This window comes from Emydura macquarii, unplaced genomic scaffold (genome assembly GCF_026122565.2).
Source record: "Emydura macquarii macquarii isolate MOO-44397 ecotype Brisbane River unplaced genomic scaffold, CSIRO-AGI_Emac_v2 contig_2636, whole genome shotgun sequence".
Lineage (NCBI taxonomy): Eukaryota > Metazoa > Chordata > Testudines > Chelidae > Emydura > Emydura macquarii.
Genome location: NW_027132773.1, coordinates 3,096,885 through 3,118,727, shown reverse-complemented (window position 1 = coordinate 3,118,727; position 21,843 = coordinate 3,096,885). Strand labels below are relative to the sequence as shown.

The following is a 21,843-nucleotide window of genomic DNA, read 5'->3' as shown; positions in this document are numbered from 1 at the left end:
GCAAGCCTTGTAGCATTCCTATGCAGGAGAGATTCAAGTTTGACCGTAAAACATCTGATCCCACTTAGTATTGGGACAACATGTATTGTCTTTGGTTCATTCATTACTTGGTGGCTGATCCATAGAGTAATGGCCCTATGGAAGGGGAGTCAAAGACGTAAATGAGACTGGAAAGAGGATGCGTCTTAATTGCCTAAGTTTCAGTGGCCAAAAACGGTTTTAGTACAAACATTCCAAGAATTGTAGAAAAATTAGCCACCATGGTTGCTAAGCATAAAATGCCAGAACAAAGCGTTTCCAATTTACATGATTTATTGTGGTTTCTTTCATTAAAGAGGATTTTCCTTAGCTACAACAGATGTTTTTAAATATTTATTAGGTGCTACACACAGGTAGTATTGTGTAGGAGGTAGCCCATTTGGGCTGAATGGTAGTTTCATTTCCAAGGCTTTCACCCCTTCAGTGGGAGATGAGTAAATTATATTAAAAGCTTAATTTGAAGTTCCCTAAATTAAAATTAAGGGGGCGGAGGAGTTACCTTTTGATGTACTTGATTATTGAAGCTTCATATTTTCAGGAATTCAGACCAAGTGTCTGTATTGTGGAACTTCTATACTAAGTATAGATATCTTTCCTCCACAAAGTGTCTGAGGGAATATGGTTACGTTTTTCAGTTACCATAATGTTATTTTATTTATTTATATGCTTAACACATTTTAAGCATGCTGTTTGAGACTATCTGATTTATTCAGCTATCAGTACACATAGGATTTACATATGCAACCTTCCTTCAAATTTGTGTGTTGTGCACCTGGACTGTCATTAGGATTAAGAGGAGTTGAGTAGATAAATTTCTCTTCATTAAGAGAAACATAGACTACAATAACTTTATTTAAAGGACAAATTTATTGGACTACATGCAAATGAGAAGTTGGTATTTTAAAAGATAAATTGTAAACAGTTTGTCTTGTTTACTGTCCTTTCAAAGAAGGGCTTAATTTTTGTAGTTTTTGTAAAGTACTAAATTGCAGTAATCTTCTGGTGTGTGTTTCATTTTCACCAGGATGTATGTTTTCATACTTTTTTGTTTTTGTTTTTTACATTAGATTTGTTTATGAACAGTAATCAAAGGTTCCCAGTCACTTACTAAAATAATAGAAATACTGAGAGGAACATTTTCTCCACCTTTCCCCAGTGTCTTACTAGATAATGTGAATTTGTCTGTGCCTAATAGATATGAATGACAGCTGTTTTCCTCTCTTTATTCCCATGTAAGTTTAGTAGTGCTGTGATACCCTCCTGGCATATTTTAACAAAAATGTTAAACATGCTTATTTTAAAAGGGTTTTAAAAGTCCATTGTAAATTTTTGTATACTGTGAAACACATTAATCAGTTTTTTATTACTCATTTTGTCATTTGTATTTACTTGCATTCATATAGATGGATTAAATTTGAATAATTTATTAAATGTTTTATAAAATTTATTGGAAAAAAAACCAAATGTACCATATCAAATTTTCACACTTCTGTTTGTACATTTAGTGATCAAAAACTAAGTTGTCATGTTGACTTATGTACTTTCACTTGAGAAGATTATCCTTATGTGCAGTGCCAATGTGATCTTGGCAAACAGTTATCTAATTTGAATGTTTTCCTGAAGTCTGTAACTTTTGCTAGCGTAGTGGTATATTTATTAATGTAAAAGTGCAGAACAGTGGTTGATTTAAAAAAAAAAAGTACAACTTTCTGACGTAAAATAATCTTCTAGAAAATAAAGAACCTATGTGTTAATAATCAGCAGAATCAGCTTTAGAGTAGGAGTAACACCAAAATGAACATGTACAAACAGAACAGTAATGTAACTTAATCAACGTGAGCTCCTGATTTTTAGAAAGGTTTTAGTTTAACTGGTGGTTCGATTATGTATTTCAGCTATTACTGTCCCATCTTAATCTCACTGTCTGGATTTTAATAACTTTTGAATGTTACACATTATTTCATTTTCTGTTTTTGTTACTGGGACGGCTGTTTTCTAATTGTATAATTTTTTGCACAAGTAAACTGAATTTGGAATGAACTGCAAAGAGAAGTACACGAACATTGTAATGTTCAATATGTATGTAGACTTTGTGCTCCATTTTTCATAACTTATTCCTCTTTCTGTTCTCATACCACTGTAAGCAAAATCCTTAGGCCTTCTAATGTACTTCTGAAGTGCACACTCCCAAAATAAAGTACTTGTGGCCATCTGTAGTAAAATAACCTTGAGTATTAGTGTGACTTAAAAAAAAAATCACACAACTTGTCCTATTGTGTCTTTAAAAGAATGCTGTACTTGATAATACATTATTACAGGTTGATTCCTAATGCTCATGAAGACTGACAAGGACTTCACTTGTTAACTATCAAATACATGAGCCTTTGTTTTTTCAGAATTTGCAATTAATGGAAATTTTTTTTTTGCAAATTTTGTTTCATTATTAAAACTAATAACTATTAGCTTATCTTAAATAAACCATACAGTAGTACTGTTCAATGCCTAACTATAATAAGGTCTTTGGCATTGTTGTATGATAGTTAATATTGGGCTATTGCTACCATTTTTCTCCGATACACGCAATCTCTAATTTAAAAAAGTTATGGTGTACTTGGGGAAATATGATGTTAATCTGGAAACTGAAAAAGATGGTAACAGCTATAGAATGTGCAATATTATGTCTTTCTCTTTCCTTATTATCTGAAAACTGTTTACTTTCATCAAATTTTAATAGATCTTTTCTTTGATCTAGCACTCTTCGTAAGAGATATCTTACTTTTTGTACATTTGGTTGAATACATGAAACTCATTCTGGGAGAGAGAGTGTAAAAAAGAAGCTGTACCTATGTGGTGTGCTCTTCATTTTTGCTGTATACAATTTATTTTATTGTATTAATTGTGACTGCCTCAATTCTTTATGGGAGTGGGTAGTCTACTGTTTAAAAGTATAAAATGCTTTTGCATAATTTCTGTACTTTCATCATCTCCTTCAGGGGTGCTCTGATGAAATCCATGTTTGATTTTTAAAAAGCAAAACTAAAATCTTTCCCTGTTAACTTTTCAAATGTATAATTGCATACTGTTTCTTAATCCTCTTGGTATCTGATAATTTTCTCTGCACGCATTACTATAGCTTTCCTGCCAATCTTATGTTCCCTCCTGATAGGCCTGGGTTTCATTATATTTTCATCTTCTGTACACCTTGCATTATCTCTTCTTTTCTCTCAGTTGTACACTCAGTATCGATGACTGAAATTTGCATTGTGAAGCAGTTCCACAACAAATGTATCTTTAAGGCAGCTGCTTTACATTTGAAAACTGTCCAGGGGTTGGCTGATTACAGTGTTCTCCAATGAGTGAGTGTATTGGGTTAGTTTTTTCTTTTTGCTTACTGTGGTTTGAGAACTAAGCTGTTTGTTTAAAAAAAACAACATATATTCCCCTTTTTATGTTTCTCTGTGGCAGTTTGATCTGCCTTTCTGTGTCTTCCTCATACCTGAATGTGAAAGATTCTTGCATATCAGCTTTTTAATTTGTAAACTAAAATCCAGTTCCCTCTTTTCAAAGAGAGAAATTGCATTTTATTTTTTAATGAACCCTTATGAAAATTTTCTGTATTCTGTAAAAGGGTATATATATCTCAGTATATTGATGTCATATTTTTAGAAGTCTGTTTTATTACAGGTAAACACTGCAACTTTAAAAATCTTATTTGTTGGGCAAATTGATGGTTAGTAAATGCAAATCTCTCTGCTGAACACATTTATAAACTAGGTTACCAGTTTATTTTCAATAAATAGACAAGCTGGGGTAATAGAAGAGGTTTATAGTAACGTGAAACTGGAGTTTGGGAATATATTTTCCTTCCATAATAAAGTTATTTTTGAGGAGTAGGGGATGATTTTGGTGTCTACTTTAACATATAAATTAAGGTTGAGCAAAGGTTGTAAGGTAAGTACAGTGGTAATAGACGAAGAAGCGTATGTAAAAGTATAGTAGTGAAAGAATAGTAGAGTTTACACTAATAATAAACAGAACTGAATTCATACAATATCTTCTGACTTAAATACAGAAGAGCAGATGAATTTAGAATCATGGTTGAAACTGTTCTCTGCTCACCTTGTTGTACCGAAGTGTTACTGAAAAATATAATCACACTTTTGGGAGGTGTGTAATATTATGGATACTAGGTTGAGTTGAGGAATGAATTTCAGCCTTGAAACTGAATTTTTGTAATATTTCACCTTTGTATATAAGTTAATATTTTTGTTTGTGTATAGAATAAGATAAAAGGAGAATTTATTGAAGTACATGAACACATTAGGAACCATTAGGATATGGAATAAATTTGTATTTTTACTTTTTTTTTTTTTTCAATTGTGTTTGTACTGTGATAGATTGTAACTTTTTCTTGAAACAAATACATTTGTTTAGGGTATCACATAAAACGTTTTTAGTATAATGGTAAAAGAGAGTTGTCAGACTTTTATTTCATAGCTGTTAAAATACTGATATGGATATGCAGAATTTAAAAAAAAAAAAAATGTTTCAAGCTGCAAGTTCTGCCAAAAAAAAAAAAGCAAAGGGTTTGCTAATCCCGTTAAAAAAATATGCATATTAGACAATGAAGATAATCTCACTCCGTGTATGAAAAACAAAAAATGCCCTACACTGGCAAATTAAATCATTATATAAATATACCTTAAGAGATGAGCAAGTGTTTTGAGATTACTTTTGTATGATGTGGGGGACATAGACCAACGCCAAAAGTTTTAGCCTGAAGCAGGCTGTTCTGCAATTAAGATATTTAAAATCTGAAAAAATCAGTGTTATCTTCAGGAACATTGGGAAACTTTCCTGTATGGAAATAAGCAGTTCTTAGACAAGGAGACAAGTGATGTTGCCAAAAGGCATTGACTAAAAATATTTCAATATGTAACCTTTTACATTTTACCCTTTTCATAAGTTATTTTGTACTTCAAGAGTTTACAAAGTAGAATGTTGAAAATGTTAATGCATATACAGATTTATTTCCTGCTATAGGAAGCATTAAATCTAAATCTGCTAACTAGCCAAAATATGTCGACAGTTTTTTTAAAATAAGAATTTATACAAGTTTGGGGAATTTTAGTGTTTTATGTGTTGTAATTTGTAATTTAGATTCAGTAAAATCTCGACAGTCTCTGCCTAGTGCCCTAAATTGAAAAGTGCTGATCCTATACAGAGCATACCACAGGTTCTGCAAAAGTACCTGTGAATATTTATGAACTCTAGAAAATCTAGCAAGCTGTCTTATTGGACTCAAACTTTTTATGGTAGTACTGTATACCAAATGTATGCTTTTGGATCGGTTGTCACTGTAGAAGTGCTAAAGATCCACTATTTTTGCACAGCATTGTATTGCAGGAGCAGCAAATTCTGACATGCAGTCTCGCAGCTGTCATTTATTTTATTTGCTCCTCTGAAACATTGAGATCCTTTGTTTGCATTAATAGTTTGGCTTTCAATTGCAAATGTTTGTTTGTTTTGCATGTAGGTGACATTTTAGTACCACTTTGCTATTGAAAAGTCAAGTTTAAAAGCAGCTGTGGAGATTTGATCTCATTTGGAGGAGAGAATCCCCAAAGGAAGTCACTGGTTAATACATTTGTCATTTGAGAGTAAAGTTCGTGAATTTGAAAAGGTCTTCCAGGCACTAGTTCAAATTTGAGTGATTCTGCTGTGTGCAGACTGTAGTGTATAGATGATAAACTCTTTTGTTTATATATATATTTTAAATCAACACTACCAGTCATGGGGAAAGGAAGGACAACTAATTAATTATCATTCATACAATACCAGTTTACATTGCTTCCTATGATCATGAACCATTTTAGTAGTGAAAGAATCCTTATGACAGCTGTGCATTGGTGTGTGTTCATGAAATTGCTTCTCTAAATGTCCAATTTTTAAAATGACCAATTAATGTGTTGGGTTCTTTTAAGCAACTTGATTTAAATTACTATGAAGTTGTTGAATGTGCAAATTGTGACCTACTGATAACATACAGCTAACTAATTATGTTTTGTAATGGAATTTAAATGAAGTATCAATGAATGGTATTATACCATCCAAGTATTATGTGAGCTCTACAGTAATTACCTTTAAATGAGTGGTTGTGGTTCCTTTATTAGATAAATTTATTGCTGAAATAATTGGTCTAACTAGGAAATAGGTTGGTTTTGGGTTTTTTGTTTTTTGTTTGGTATGGGAAACCTGAATTCTCATCTGTATTGTATTTTTTTAAGCAAAGTGGGTTTTTGTAATTTTGTGACAGTATTTTTTTCATATTTTTAAATCTGGGGCCCCTATTGATTTGTTAGTTTCCAAATTTTGTAACATTGGCATCAAGCTGATAAATTGCAGAAAATACTGTGCACTGTTAAATATATTACTAATCTGTAAAACACTCACTTCATTAAACATTTAGTGCAGTATTTAATTGTGAAAGAGCTCATTTAGTATTGCTGTAAATGGGTGGGAAAAATATAAAGAACAAATCTGGTTGTAGCAGCATCATCCAAGCAATTTTCTCATTGACTCTTGCAGTATGCATACTTCAGGAAATGTTCTATATAAATGTTTCCATCATTCACAGAAACAGTAGCTATTTGTTCCTTGTGGTTTGGTATTTTAATTGTTAAATTGGATTCTTTCAACTTTCTTGTACAACTATTAAAATATATTAAAAATAAATTATTGTTTTATAGAACAATTACACTTTGAGAATTCTCAGATAAATAAATAGCTACTGCTTCAATATCTTTATTTGTGTTAGATTACATTATGGTGAAGTAGATGCACGACTTGTGTATGTATAGTTAAGCCAACATTTTTCTGTGTATTATGGGGACTAGCAAAATCTACATCACAAATTTTGACACATTACAGCTGAAGGAAGAGGAACACGTTGCAAGACAAGAAACATTCTTCATGGAAAGATGCTTGTCCAGCGGTTTGCTTCTTGTGATTGAACTGAGCCTGTAAGGATTCATGGATAAAATGAACAGGAATAGATCTGAATAAAGCAAATCTGCATACATGGTAACCAGTAGCTCTTTTACTTTTTTATGTTGCTTAACTGTTTTATTTGAGGGAAACCTGTGTGATTTAAAACTTATAGCTTTTGCAACTTTATTACTGGTTATATACATTTGACAATTATAATGTGCAAGCAATTGGAAAAAAAAGTCAAGTAAATCCTTGTTTTTATAGTAGTTTGTTCTTGTTAAAATGTTCATATGATAATGTCTGTACACAGCACCACTTTGATTACAGTAGATGTAGTGTTGTAATAAACTCTTTAATGGGGCTGATGTGTAAAGCTGTTCAAGTTATTTGATGTTTACACCTCAGGGAAAGTCTTGTGTTCAGCAATATTTAAAGATAATGATTCCATGAAAACATTTATACTGTCCTTAAAAAGCATTGCAGTAGAGTTTTTTGCATATGCATCAACTTAATCTTGCATTCAGTGAGTTAAAATTACTAATGCCACTCTCTGACACTTGATTTTGATATACAAATAGGGGATTACACAAAGGCTTTAATAATTCTAATTTGCTTTTCTAGCAGTTTTTACAAAGATGTCTTATGAATTTGCTGAAAGGCATGTAAAATTGTAAAAACTGCAGTTTGATTGACATTCTGTGATCCACATAGTCTGTCATTCTTTTGGGGAGAGGAAATCCTAGGTTGATGATTTTAGTAAACTGAAAACTGTCTTCTATAACATGCAGCTTGACTAAAACACTACAGCTTACATTATTTTCATTTAAACAGTTAACATTGGGAAAATGCTGGTCTTTTTGAAATACAGCTGCAGTTGTTTACGGTTTTATGTTAATAATGATTGTATTTAGGTTTTTGCAAGACCATAGACAGTCTGTACATAGCTGTATATTAGATAAATGTGACTGATAAAACCAGTCATGATGTTTCCACTTTTTCGGACAATATGGATTCCAGTGGGGTTGGTATTTTTCTTAACTCTGAGGTTTAATCCACACATCTGTGTAAAAGAGGGAAGGTACGCTTGTACATCCCTTGTGCACTGATGGGGAATGCTTTACTGCCTTAACAAAAAGTGAAATTGATTAAATTAGTCATGAGGTTTTGCAAACTTGTCTAAAAACAATTTGTTGGGGGTTGGAATTCAAACATTTTAATATAGAAACATGAACTAAAGAATGAAAGCAAATTTCAAACGACTACAATTTGTTCTAAATTTTATGAAGGATAAAAATTAGATAGAATAATAGGAAGTGTGTATAACAGTTGGCAAATTTACTATTTGCTTTTGCAGACTGGTATAGATGTTCATTCTTAAAATATACTTTGAATCACTTTAGCAGATTAGTCTCAGAAGTTTTCGTTTATACAGATAGCTCACAGAGCCTGGCTTAATGTTTTAAGCTAAGTTTCAAGACCTCAGTGGCTCCATAAGGTAATCTTTAAAACAATTAATTGGTTTGTTTTATAACTGAATTTTCTGTTAAGTATTAAGGCCCTATTCAGGAGAAAACATGTTTATGTGCTTTATTGAACTGGGGCCTATATCCTGTGCAACTGCAGATGCTTTACATAAAGCTGAGAATCTCAATTTAATTTTTGTCATCTACCATCACGTTAGATTTTCTGCAGATAGATAGGCTGATACTATTGCCCTTATCCACATGCCTTTGCACATTTTTATTTCTTAAATTCTGTACCTCAGGTTCTCATGCATGAGATCATTGGTGTTTGTCAAACTACTTGCTTTTGAAAAATACTTCAGATGTTTGTTTAACCCTGTTTAAAAATGAAAACTGACTTTTAAAACTTTGTATACTAAATGTTGTATCAAACACGTCACATGATTTTTTCCTGTTTTTGTGAATAGATGTTGGTTTTAAACAGTTATGATGTAACTTCTTAGTTTTCTTAACAAACGTTGTTTATTTACTGTTACTTGTAATAAGTTTAAGGAAAGAAATAACCTACATACAGGGGAAATAACTAATACCGAAGGGGCAGCAGGTAAGTAATGTGTCCCCATGGCAAGACATCTTAAACCCAGAAAAGAAGCATTTTTTAATTTCATGACTAAAATTAAAAAAATTTTAAGCAGGAACCAAGATTTTGCTCAAGTTTAGTTATTTGAAATTGATGAACGATACTGCTACTCTTTCCACATTTCTTTCCATTCCTCATCCTTCTGAAGAAACTTCCATTGCTGGCAGTGGAGGCACCAAAATAGCCAGCATAAGAGTTAAACTTTCAATAGAAATCTGTCTGGCTTGTTGGTGAGGTCCTAATATATGAGGCCCCTAATTTCTAACTAGTCTCAATATGTATATAGTTTGAGTGGTTAGATATTGCTCTGATGTGTCTTGTGATTAGATGGATTATCTTTTCATTGTGGGTTTACTTTTGTCAAATCTGTTTTGGTTTAAAATGAAAAAGATCATGTGTGTATAAAAATAATCCAAAGACCCTTATGGACACCAAAAAGGAATATGTCCCAGTACATGTTTCATGTGTGTAATTAGATCTGCAATGGAATTTGTACCATGCTTCAATTTATTAAGCAGTACAGAAAATTTTCTGTGCCCTCTCAGGAGATGTCAGTTTGGTAGTTCACCCAACAGGTGATGCTGCACCTGGATGAGCGTTGATTGCTACTGAAGTGTTCTTTGGTATCCAATTGTATTTAGTCTGCTTCTGTTTGTGAAAGGATAAAATAGTCTATTAGGAAGTACTTGATATTTTGTATGTGAGCATTCATAAATAACATTTTAAATTAATATCATATGGCTTTTGTCCAAAGGATTAAACAGTTACCTAAAATAATGAATTTTTTAAAAGCAACAAAAATAAGGTTACTTCACAGTCAGGTTACCTAAGAAAGTTAATCTGCTTTTGGAAAAGGTGTTTTTAAAAGGTCAAAAAAATACTTCAGAAAAACAATGGACTATACTGGGGGAACATGCAACCTTTTGCTCTTATTCCCTCTCTGTTCTTTAGTGTGCCAACATCTAAATTCAGACTGTATTACATAAAACAGGGATTTGTCAAACATTTTTTAAAAATTACATATAATTTGGCTCACAAATGGCTATTGCATTTGTGTGTGTAAGACAAAAGATAACTTATTACATTTAGGCTTTAGGTTGATTATAAGAGTGGATGTTCTAATTAGTTTCTTTGTTGAGAGTATTGAGGTTCAGTGGGTTTTTTAATGCTGTATTTTTTCAATCTGATTATGCTTAGTTGCATACCCAAGTCCTTGTAAATGTTTTCCCTAGCTGTATGTGGTTAATTGCAGATTTAAATGTTGTTGTATATTTTGTCATTTGTTTCTAGTAAAAATACATGGCATTCTTTTTAGAAATACCTACTTTCTTATTTCCTTTCCTTACTCATACTTTTGTCAATGTACAATTTAAACATACCAACTTTCTTTACTAATTTTATTTATAGACTCTTATGTCCCTTGCATAAACTGTTTATCAGTGTGTTTTGTGTAAACTAGGTTATGGCCTTAAAACCCTGGCTTCATGCTAGTTAAGGTACACTGTGTCAGACAGCATAATATGTAAAATATGTATGTTTAAGATTTCACTTACATTTGAAAGACTTAAGACCCTAAATTCATTGTTCATTGAAATTCAGAAATAAAAACTTCATATTCTCATAAAGGAAAAGTAATGACAAAATATACAGATTTCCTGTAGCAGGTAGCCTTCCTTACAATACATGTCTTTTGAAATTGGGAAGAAGCAACATGAATTTTTATGAGGATCTAAATTATGCAGATAATGGGTTACATTATATGTCTTCAATGTAATGAAATGGTTTTGGCATACAAGACAAGACTTTAGGTGGATTATTCAGCACTTCTGGTAATCTACAAATTTAGGTTTTTTATAGTGGGATAACTCATGGTGAAAAGCTGCATATTAGAGATTCTGTAAAGTTTACAATATTAATAAAATGGCATCTTTTTAAAATAGGGATGTCTAAAGGGTCATGTTAGATCCAGATCAGTTTTAGGCTCTGCTTAGAGGCTTAATGAAAGCTAAGGTTCAGTTTTGTCATGGAAATATCCATGGTCATATGTTCCAGAGGGGTAGCCGTGTTAGTCTGTATACAGCAAAAACAACGAGAGTCCTGTAGCACTTTAAAGACTAACAAATTTAATTTCTGCAGGCATAAGCTTTCATGGGCTGCAACCCACTTCGTCAGATGCAAGAAATAGAAATCAGGTAGGGGGTATATATATGCATCCAAGGGTAAGGAACAACAGTGGGGAGGGTAGGTGTTAGCAAAGTCCATTCAGTTAGAGTAGATGAGGCCTATTCACAACCATTGATTAGAAGGTGAGAATGTGTGAACAGTGACAATTACTTCATATGTTGTCACACTGTGTTGGATCAGATATGATAAAGGGCCCCTCTAGGTTTTGAACCTTTGGGACCTATTGAGATTTGGAGGTTTGAATCCTTTCCTCACCCCCAGTTATTTAGGGTGGATATTACGTTCTGGTGTAGACCCTTTTGCATTTTAAAGTTTTTCTAACCATCTCTTGAAATGTAACTAGTTTTTTTTTTTAACAGATGCTAACTTGAAAGTACTAAAATTTATAGTTTATCTCATTGAAATAAGAGGAAATTTAATTTGAAATATCCCAACCTAATATAATGGTAACATATAATAATCTTAAATGTACCTAATTCATCATTAATATAACCAATAAATAGAGCTTGGTGGCACCCTATCCCCTTGTTTAATGTATTTTGTGTAGAGAAGATTTTGAACAACTCTTCGTATTGTTGCCACGTGTTGCATTGTTAAATGTACTTCCCATGACATTCTATAACGCTGAGAAAATAAGGGGTGTGCATTATGAGTGCAAGTGATGTCAAATCCAGTTTGTTTACTATTATTGATGTCTTGGAAAAAAATCAGGTAGTGTTTGAAAAGAGAAAAAAAATCCTTTTTGGGAAGTTTACAAAGGGTGACTAGCACTGATGACACCTTTAGCCTTAAAGGTTACATGGTCTTCCTGTATTGTTCTTCTCCCTGATCTTCATTCTACTCAAATGTGCAATTGATTAAGAGATCATTTTAAAGTGTGACCTTGGAAATCTTTGTATTAATAGAAATGCAGAATTATTACATTGCAAATTGTAAACTGTTTGGTGTCTGATTGAATGCCTGACTCAAAAAGGGTTTATAAATAGTAACAACTTTCTAATATCAGCAGGCCAAAGAGTGTCTTAAGATATTGAGTCTCTGGAGACCTAGATTTCTCAGCAAGGTAAGGTGGTATCCCATCAAACATGCATTTCTGAATACATTTTCAATTGAGGCACCTAAGATTCTAAATTAACTTTATTAGGACTCATTCTTTTTTATGTTATGCTTGGAATTTTGCATTAATTTTCATTTTTCATTGGTTTTCTTTTTTAATTACCTTTCTTCCAGCCTTTAGGAGACTATTTAACAATTTGATGTCCAACCTTTCTGTTGGTCTTAAACTGCAATACTAGTTTATCTTGTAATGAAGAAATAAAATTAAATTTTTATTTAAAAAAAAACCCAAACCTGTTGTCTGTCCTTATTTTTAGTTTGTCTAACATTCTTATAGCATTTGGCATGTCAAATTCTATCCAACTGAGATATTTAAACAAATATAAAAGTAATATTGTGTGTGGAAATAGGTGACTGCATGCTTTTCTAGAAATACTTCCATTCCCTGGCCAACAATTGCCCTTTTAATTTTGTCATCTTATCTTTAAAATAGCAAACACTTTTCTGCTCACTTTTGAAGAAGAAAAATGAGAAATACATTCATTAGCCTAAGTAGGACAGTTTGTTTTTGATATTGCTAATCTCTAATAATGGAAGGCACTCATCTTTTCACCTTTAAAAAAAAAAAAAAAAAAAGTGTGGTTCACTGCATTTCAGACTATGAAGAAAGGACAACAATTTCAAAGATTTGCATAGTTTGCTTTGTTGTCAAAGTGTTCAGTTTCTTCTTTAACTTAGTCTATATTATTCAAAAGCAGCAATGTGTGTATGCTATATACTGTAGTTCGGAGCAAAAATCTCTGCTACCTGGCATACACTAAACAAACTAAACCCTTTCCTTTGTAATGGTGAAGATCTGTTCTCCTGTTTCGGTCAACTCAAGAAAGCTTGAAAGGGGAAGAATTGCTGTTCTCTGTGTATAGTTTTGCTCTTGGACAGTAAAGCTGTTTTCAATAGAGTTGAGATTTTTGAGTCTGTTGCTTGCAGTGGTTGCTCTGAAAGTGATGTTTGATACAGTTCATTTAATGTAGGTAGCACTGTTTTTTCAGTTTTGCCAAATTTTGTGATTTTATTTTTGAGTCTTGTGGTATCTGGTATTTTTCTTAAAGCCCCAGCTCCTGCAGTCATGGGGTTATGTGAGAATCTCAGCTTTCATTTGGAAAAACAAAAATTTCAGCTCTCGTGGTTGCAGAGAAAGGGTAAAAAATGTGACCTGAATGCACCCCAAAGGCTCAGAAGGCAAGTAAAATGAGCCCCAAGTTTATTTTTTCGAATGCTTGAGGTAAGGTTGTCAATACTATGATGCCATATGCAGGAAAGAAACATTTAGAAACACAGGAGTTACTTAACTTATTCATGTTTACAGCTCTACATATGTAATAATGAAATGAATGAACATAACCCTTCTGACTTTGCAGAGGTCAAAGTATAATGGTTCATATAGTCACAAGACAAACTGAAATATTCAAGCCAATTTTGCTAGGAGCAGGCTTGTGCTACTTCTGTCTGATTTATATCAAAGAATCTAGTGGGAGGCAAGCAATTCAAGGAGGATGTTTCCCCTCCTAAGTTGTCTAGAGAAACAATTAGTTTAAACCAAGGGTGTCAAACATAGGGCCCACAAGTCCTTTTTCTCCAGCTTGCAGCTCCCTCCTCCTTCAAGGCATCCAGCCTGCAGCCGCTACACTTCAAAAGGGCCAGAGCTTGGGAAGAGTGAGATTGTGTTTGACTGGTCAGTCAACTGAACTCTCACCAGAACTTGAACAGGCGATTCCTTCCCAGCTTGCAGCCACTGTGGAGCCATACAGCACCTGGCCCAGAAGAGCAATTGCCTCTCATTTCCTCTTGCGTCTTTCTGCTGCTCTAAGCAGCTCAGCCTTGGGGACGAGAACTGCCTCCAGTGCTGTGTTGGGGAGGGCAGTGAGGTTGGGGGTGGCATGAGCAAGTGCTCCAGAAGGATTGTGGAATAGAAGGGGAGTGGGGCAGGGCAAGTGTCCAAAGGCAATAAGAAAGGAGAGAAAATTCACAAAATGGGTGGGGAAGGGAGCTGTCGTAGTGGGAATAGATGGGTGGGGTGATAAATTAATGGACACAGTAAAGGGGGGGATGCATAAAATGTATTTGAATTTAAAACAAAACCCCAAACCTCGTCTTTTAGATGCAACGTTTAACTTAACTAAAGGGGCACATTTTGCAGTTAAAGAACTGCAAAATGTGTCTCTTGCAAGTGACATCTTAGCCTATGTAGTGTAGTTGTAGCTGTGTCAGCCCCAGGATATTAGAGGGATAAGGTGGGTGAAGTAATATCTTTTATTGGACCAACTTCTGTTGGTGAGAGATGAGTTTTCAAGCCCCATACAGAGCTCTTCAGCTTGTCTCTCTAATCTAACCAAAAGAGTAAATGGCCCTCGGTACAGAATGCATTTGACACCTCTGGTTTAAACCATGCATCTTAACCATCAGCGTTGTCACACACGGAGTATTATAGAGCGGAGTTCATGCAGCAACATCGTGAGCATGAATTGCTGTATAATCATATTTGCATTCTGGAATTGATAAGACTGATACCTTCTGCTTGTGTGTAATGAGATTTTTGACAACAAGGATGAACTGGATTAAGAGATTCCAAATAAAACTTGAAAGGGAAGGGAGGAGCCATGTAGTTTCCTTAGTCTTTTTTGAGTGATGTGCAGACACAGCTTTACCCGAAAGGTTTAGCATGGGACAGAGCCATCATAGGTGCACAGAGGGCAGCTGCTGCATGACTGCTGTAGAGTTCAAACTTCTGTCTTGACCCCTCTGTGATGGGGTGTTTGCCCCATACTGGCCGCTAAGAGGTTAATAGAGCCCTGGGAGGCTGCACAAAAAGCAGCCAATCAGAAGGGAGCTACAAGGAGCAGCCAATTGGGGCTAGGCAGGCCTATATAAGAAGAACTGCAGGGCAGAGCGGAGGACTGGCTGCCATGCAGGCTGAGGGCAACTAGATCCCTGGTCAGACCAGTGCTGCAGGCAGGGACTGGGGGAGCTAAAGACAGATCCTGGCCAGCAGTGATGAGACTTGCAGGCTGAGGCTCTAAGACAAGGGCGAAGAGGGTGCTTGGGCTGCAGGGAAGTGGCCCAGGGAAAGGTATGGAGGAATTGGAGGGGATGCAGCAAGTGGCTACCATGTACAGGGTCCCTAGGCCGGGACCCAGAGTAGTGGGTGGGCCAGGGTCCCTGCATCCACCTCGCCACAGAGGAAGTGGCTGGATAATTGGCTGCAGTAGTCACTGAGGCAAGTGGCTACCCAGCAGGCTGCAGACCCCCCAGAATGGGGAGAACAGACATGGGGTATGTGGGCTGAATCACTGAAGCCGGAGGACTGCGTCATTGAAGACGCCACGGTCCTGGAAGTGATGCGGGTCCCGGAGAAGAAGTGATGGTGGCGAGGCACCACCATCAGTGCTCCCTCTGGCAAGCAGGCTAATCTCTGGAACATCCAGCAGGAGGCACCAAAGCGGTGAGTTCACCCCGTCCCGCCCTCACATAACTAATGTTCACAATCCTTTAATTTAACAGTTCGAGGTAGAACAATACCTTCAGCAGCTCTGGGCTCCCACCCAGTTGGCTTTTGTAACTAAAATGCAGATCATTCTCTGACACCACCATATGGTGGAATTACTCATAGACTTTTAGGTCAGAAAGGATCATCTAGTCTGACCTTCTCATTTCAGGCCACAGAACCTCACTCACCCACTCCTGTAATAGACCCTTAACCTCTGGCTGAGTTACTGAAGTCCTCAAATCATGATTTAAAGGCTTCATGTTACAGAGAATCCACGATTTACTCTAGCTTAAATCTGCAAGTGACTTGTGCCTTACACTGCAGAGGAAGGTGAAAACCCCCCAGGGTGTCTATCAATTTGACCCATGGGAAAATTCCTTCCTGACCCCAGACATGGTCCCTGAGCAAGACTCACCAGATAGACAGCTTGGAAAGGATTCTCTAGTAACTCAGAGCCTTCTCCATTTAGTGTTCCATTACTGGGCATTGGAGATATTTGCTGCAAGCAGTCGCAGATCGGTTACATGCCATTCATTGTAGGCAGTCTCATCGTACCATACCCTCCATAAATTTATCAAGCTCAGTCTTGAAGGCAGTTATGTTTTTTGCCCCCATTGCTCCCTTTTGAAGGATGTTCCAGAAGGAATTTTAAAGGCCTTTCAGGAAAAAGTAGAGTTGAGTGATAAAGCCCCTTGTTTTCTGACTGAATTTAAAGCTTTGGTGGACATGCAGAAATTTAATTACATTTCTCTACTGAATCTCTCTGTTGGAATTACTGTTAGGATATTACCACCACATCAATTTAATCATACATTCTGTTATTTAATCCAATGTCCGAATGGTATGCAGTTGCACTGAACAGGTCTAAAAGCTTAAATAATCAGCAATTACTACACCCATAGAGTAACAAAAATTTGTAAGTATTTGATCACTATTTATAAAAGGACTAGAACCTGGGGTGCTCAAATACATGTTGGCTGGTTCCAACTTGGTCAAGCAGGTACTAATAATGAAGCTTTAAGAGTGTACCCTTTTATACCTTTCAGCAAACAAGTGATGGCATGGCCAATTGCTAACTATAGCAATCAGCTAACTTTAGCTAAGAATCAGTTTGGGGAGGTTTTAAGGCTGGGCCCTTTTCCTAGGCCTGGAGTAGATAAGATTTACAAGTGGACCCCCTTTCTGCAAGGCTTTTTCTGTTCTCAGTTACCTTCCATGTCAAGTTTTTCCAATTAAGCCACATTCAACAAGGCCGTCCCATAACTGCTAACAGAACATTTTTTTAATCCAAGCTATTTAACCCATTATGTACCAATCTAATCCTATACTCAAATATCTAGAAAAAGAGGGGTGTTGGTGCAGAAAAGGATGGCCAATGCAGGGCTTCGGGTGGGAGGATGAGACTACTTCCTTTTAAAGTGAGAAAACTCCCTTCTCCTCCTCAAGTCGTTCTCTGAGCAGCAATGGCTGTGGGAAGCTGGCTAGTGTTGAAGACAGGATGCCAGAATAGATGAATTATTTGCCAGTAGAGCCATTTTTATCCTCTTGTGAAGACAACCTGTCACTCTGATTTCTAACACAAATCTAAGAGCAGTGAGCCCCTCCCCCCCAAATCCTCAGGCAGCCTGTGTGTGGGGGCAAAATCACCCCTTCCATTCCTGATGGGCCAGCTTCAATGAAACCACTGTTGAGCTCCCTCTTGTAGAGCTGCTGCTGCCCTGCCTTATTTGTCACTGGAGGAGCAGAGTAAAGAGCTGGTGGGACAGGATTTAATACTGAGCTGCTGGCTCTGCAGGGAAGAAAGAGGGAGCCTTAATGCCCACTTCATAGAAGCAGGCCATGCACTTTTTATCAGAAGTGCCCTTACCTGCAGCCTATGATGCAGATAAGGCTTAATTTTTTTCTAGGTGGTGCCCCTCAGTCTCCCAGCTGCTCTATAGAGGTGAGGAATGGTGGAAAAGTACTTGTGTTCCTCTGTCCACCTCCCCGCAGAGCCTCTCGCGGCTGTTGATGTCAGAAGGGGAATATGTGTTGTTTGAAGCAGTATTGTGGTTTGGCCTGCCTCACTCCACAGGACACGGAAACGAACTGTGCAGAGGGCCAAGGCTTCAGGCTGCAAAAGGGAAGAGAAGTGGAAAATTAATCAAGGGCTTCAATTGGGTTGAACTGTGGGGGAAATGATTTAAAAGGATGAGAGTCCATGGATGCTCCCCATGACCCCTTCTTTACAAATGAATCCAGCCCTGTGTATAGAACACACCATTCAAGGGAGTCTGTAGAAACCTGTGAAAGTTCAGTTTGTTTCTTGCAGGGTAAAGGAAGATGTGGGCTCTGTCTTGACCACTGGACATTTTTTACTCAAGGTTAGATGTTTTTCTAAAATGCTCTGGTTCAAGCACAGCTATTGGACTCGAAGCAGGAATTAGCCAAGGAAGCCCAATGACCTATGTTCATCTTCAAGTGTGACCCCAGGGGTGCTCCACTGTAGGTGTGTCTGCGCCCCCGCATACTGTTCGGAGATTTTTGGTAGCAGTCCATACCAACCGCACATGCGCTGCTCCTCCCCAGCCGTGAGGCTAGCAGCGTGCCCGGGCATTCCCTCCTCAGTTCCTTCTCAACCGCCCCGGCTAGGGATGGAGCTAATAGCTGTCCATGTGTCTTTTAGAATGGCTAATTTTAGCTTCTTTGAAGCTCCCTTTTCTTTCTTATTCGCTTGCATTTACTTTGGCCGTGCCTTAAAAAAATACATATGTATAAAATAATAAGAAAAAGAAGAAACAAAGGAAGATCAGAAAGGGACTTTGCCCTCCACATCCCTGTGGGGGGGGGACCCCCTGGACAAGGATATGACCAGCTCCCTTGGCTTCATAAAGTTCACCAGTTGTAAGGAATTGATCCCGGTCACTGATGGACGTTCGCAGTGCATTCACTGCCTGGGAGAGAAGCACATTCCACAGAAGTGTGGATTGTGTCAGCAACTGAAGCACAGGTCAAGGAAAGAGAGAGCTGAGGCTGAAACTCCTGCTCATGGAATCAGCCCTTCAGCCTCTGGAGCCCCAGCAAGAACCCTTTCCGCAATCCTCCACATCGAGGAGAGATGAGTTCAAGCCAGACACCTGTAACCAGTCACGAAAGCCCCTAAGAGAATGTCACTGAGTCTCCATGGCGTGCCCAGACTGAGCCAAAAACACTCTCCAGCTCCATCAGTGACATCAGTACCGACAGCACCTGGGCTGCCTAAATCAGGTACCCAGGGCACGTGCAGTACTGGACTGACACAACCAGTTGGAGTGCCTGTGGATCCGATGGGTCCAGGCAAAGGAGACTCGGTACCGTGGGGGCGTGAAAAGCAAAGAAGATCTGCCCTGGGGAAGACTCCATTGGTATGGTCATCAACATCGGTACTGCCAGCAACGCGCCAGGCACTGGCAGACCCTCCCATCAGGTCTCTCTCTCTCTGACCCTGTCAGTGCAAGCCTCCTGGCACCGACAGCTAGCACCGGTACTGGTGCCTCCTGCACCACCTGACTTCTGGTGTACGACGGACCTTTTGGTGTTGGATGCACCGGACTTTCCACTGCTCATTACTGGGGGCCCAGTACCGAGCCCACCCGGCACCTACCAACAGCCTCATGCTGCGCATCGCCACTGTCGTCAGCAGAGTCAGAAAGTGAGCAAGAGGACTTGATTTCCCCATCCTCCTCATGCCCATCCTATGGTTCCCGATTCTAAAAACAAAGAATACCACCCAGCTGACCCACCGCCTTCGTTTGGACAGCCATGGTTCCAGCCACCAGCATCTTTTCTGGGCCAATGGCCATGGTGCGACCCCTGGCAAGCTCAAAGGCAACAGACCTCATTGGCCCCTAGTGGAACTTTCCACCAGCGAAGAAAGTACCCTCCTTCAGCTGCTGCCTCTAGGGCCTGTGACCCCCCTGAGCAAACAAAGGAGGAACCGATCGGTGAACCAGAGGTGGAGGAAGACATCACCCCTTACACCCAGCTGTCGTCGTCATCACCACACGAGACAGTTGTGCCCCCTCCGCTTTCTATGGTGGACGACTTTAAAACATTTCAGGACCTGGCACAAAGGGTGGCAGAGGTCTGCAAATATCCTTACAAGAAGTGACTGAGTCACATCTTACGTTCATCCACAGCCACGAAAGTCACCCTGCTGATCATTGAGGCCCTAATGAACCCTGCGAAAATAATATGGCGGACCCTGCCATCTGTCCCTCCCAACATGCAAGAGGCAGATAAGAAATATTATGTTCTGGCAAATTGACTATGGGGGCCTACAGCCTGTTTGCCACTTACCAGAATAGGAAATGCCCACAGTACTGTTTCAGAGCGGGAATCGGCTGCCACTCCGCAGGGACACACACTCTTCTTCCCATGGGACGAAGGCCTGCTTATGCGTCTTTCCTGAATTTCCTATACTATTGAAAGTCCTGTTAAAGATAAAGGGGGAAAGAGCAACTGTCATATTGGTTGGTCCTATGTGGCCCAGACAGACATGGTATCCTTACCTGTTGCAACTGGCACTTTGCCCTCCATTGACTCTCCTGACCATTCTGGGCCTTCTGTTGCAGGACGGGGCATGCACACTCCATCCCAATCTGTGTGTTCTTCAGATCAAAGCGTGGCTCCTTCATGGTTCCAGACATAGAGACATCCTACTCTGAAGAGGTACAGGAGGTTTTGCTGCACTGGAGAAAGGGAAGTACTCGTCATACCTACCTGCAGAAAGGGAAGAGATTCCAGGTGTGGTGCCAACCCAAGGGTGTTACCCTAGATTCACCTTGCTTGTGGTCCTGGACTAACTATTTCCCTTAAGAAATCGGGACTCTCTGAGCTCCCTGAAAGTCCACCTGGCAGCAATGTGCAGGTGGTACAGACTGCTACTGAAATTCTCCGATCAGCAGTGTGGGGGCCGCAGACACACCTACAGTGGAGCAACCATAGGGGGACACATATCGAAGAACTATTGTTCCTACACAAGATGAGTAACTTTTTATGCAACAAGGCACATTACACTATTACAATGGTCCCCTTGTGGCCTTAAAAACCTTGGAATCAACTTGGTTTTGCAAAACCTCTATCCTCTATTCCATGCAAAATTTACTATTAAAAAGGGGATTGGTCTTATATTTCCTAAGGCATTTACCTAGCATGATGAATTAGCTGTTCACTTTATTTCTCAAATATATTTTGATCGGCTGCATGAAAGTTACCTGCAAACATAGGTGGGGTATTGATTTTTGTTTTTTAAAGAACTCGTCATGCTCAGTGATTCAGCTACTGTGACAGTCTGCCCAGAAGTGTTAACAGTGGGAAACAGTCACAGAAAAATACTAATTTCAGGAAGATAATTTTGGCTGAGACACTTTGGACATCTTGGAGGGAAGGTATCAGTGATAAAGGTATCAGCGTGGCAACACGGGAGGTGGTAAGAGTAGCTGAGGTTGGAGATCATGTTGGGACCAGGTTTTGACTAAGGATGGAAAGAAAAGGTCAGATTTCCAAAATGTGGAGAAGTGACATGATTTATTGGCAGCCTGGAAGGGAGGGAAGAAGTTATCAGAGAAGACACAGATTGTAAATCTGAGAGACTAGGAGAATGTTTGAAGGAGGAAGAGCGTGGAGGGCTGAGGAGGAAAGAACAGAGTTCTGTTTTGATAAGGTTGAGTTGGAGCTGGCATTGAGCCATAGAGATTTTCCCTCCTTCCTTTCAGGATGTGTGCCAGATTAGAGAAACAACTCCATTAAACAGGTGTTAATCCCTATGTGTTTATACTGGTGCAGCAAATGGTGAGCATACATAGAACCCCAGAACTGGCCCAAAGGTGTTTTTCCTGCTACACTTTTCAGAAACTCTCTGCTGCTGCTGGAGTAAAGCTCAGTAAGTTGCAGACTATTTCCAAGCT

General features: G+C 38.1%; 1 protein-coding gene across 5 annotated transcripts in view; it reads left to right on the top strand.

Annotated features, from left to right (window-relative positions):
* CPSF6 (cleavage and polyadenylation specific factor 6) overlaps positions 1–7,390 on the top strand; it is a 43,273-nt gene extending 35,883 nt beyond the window's left edge. For all 5 annotated transcript variants that reach the window (XM_067564051.1, XM_067564050.1, XM_067564049.1 and 2 more), the window contains one exon: positions 6,970–7,390. The gene's annotated coding sequence lies outside the window, so the exon portion shown is untranslated. The remainder of the gene's footprint in view (positions 1–6,969) is intronic.
* Positions 7,391–21,843: the final 14,453 nt, after the last annotated feature.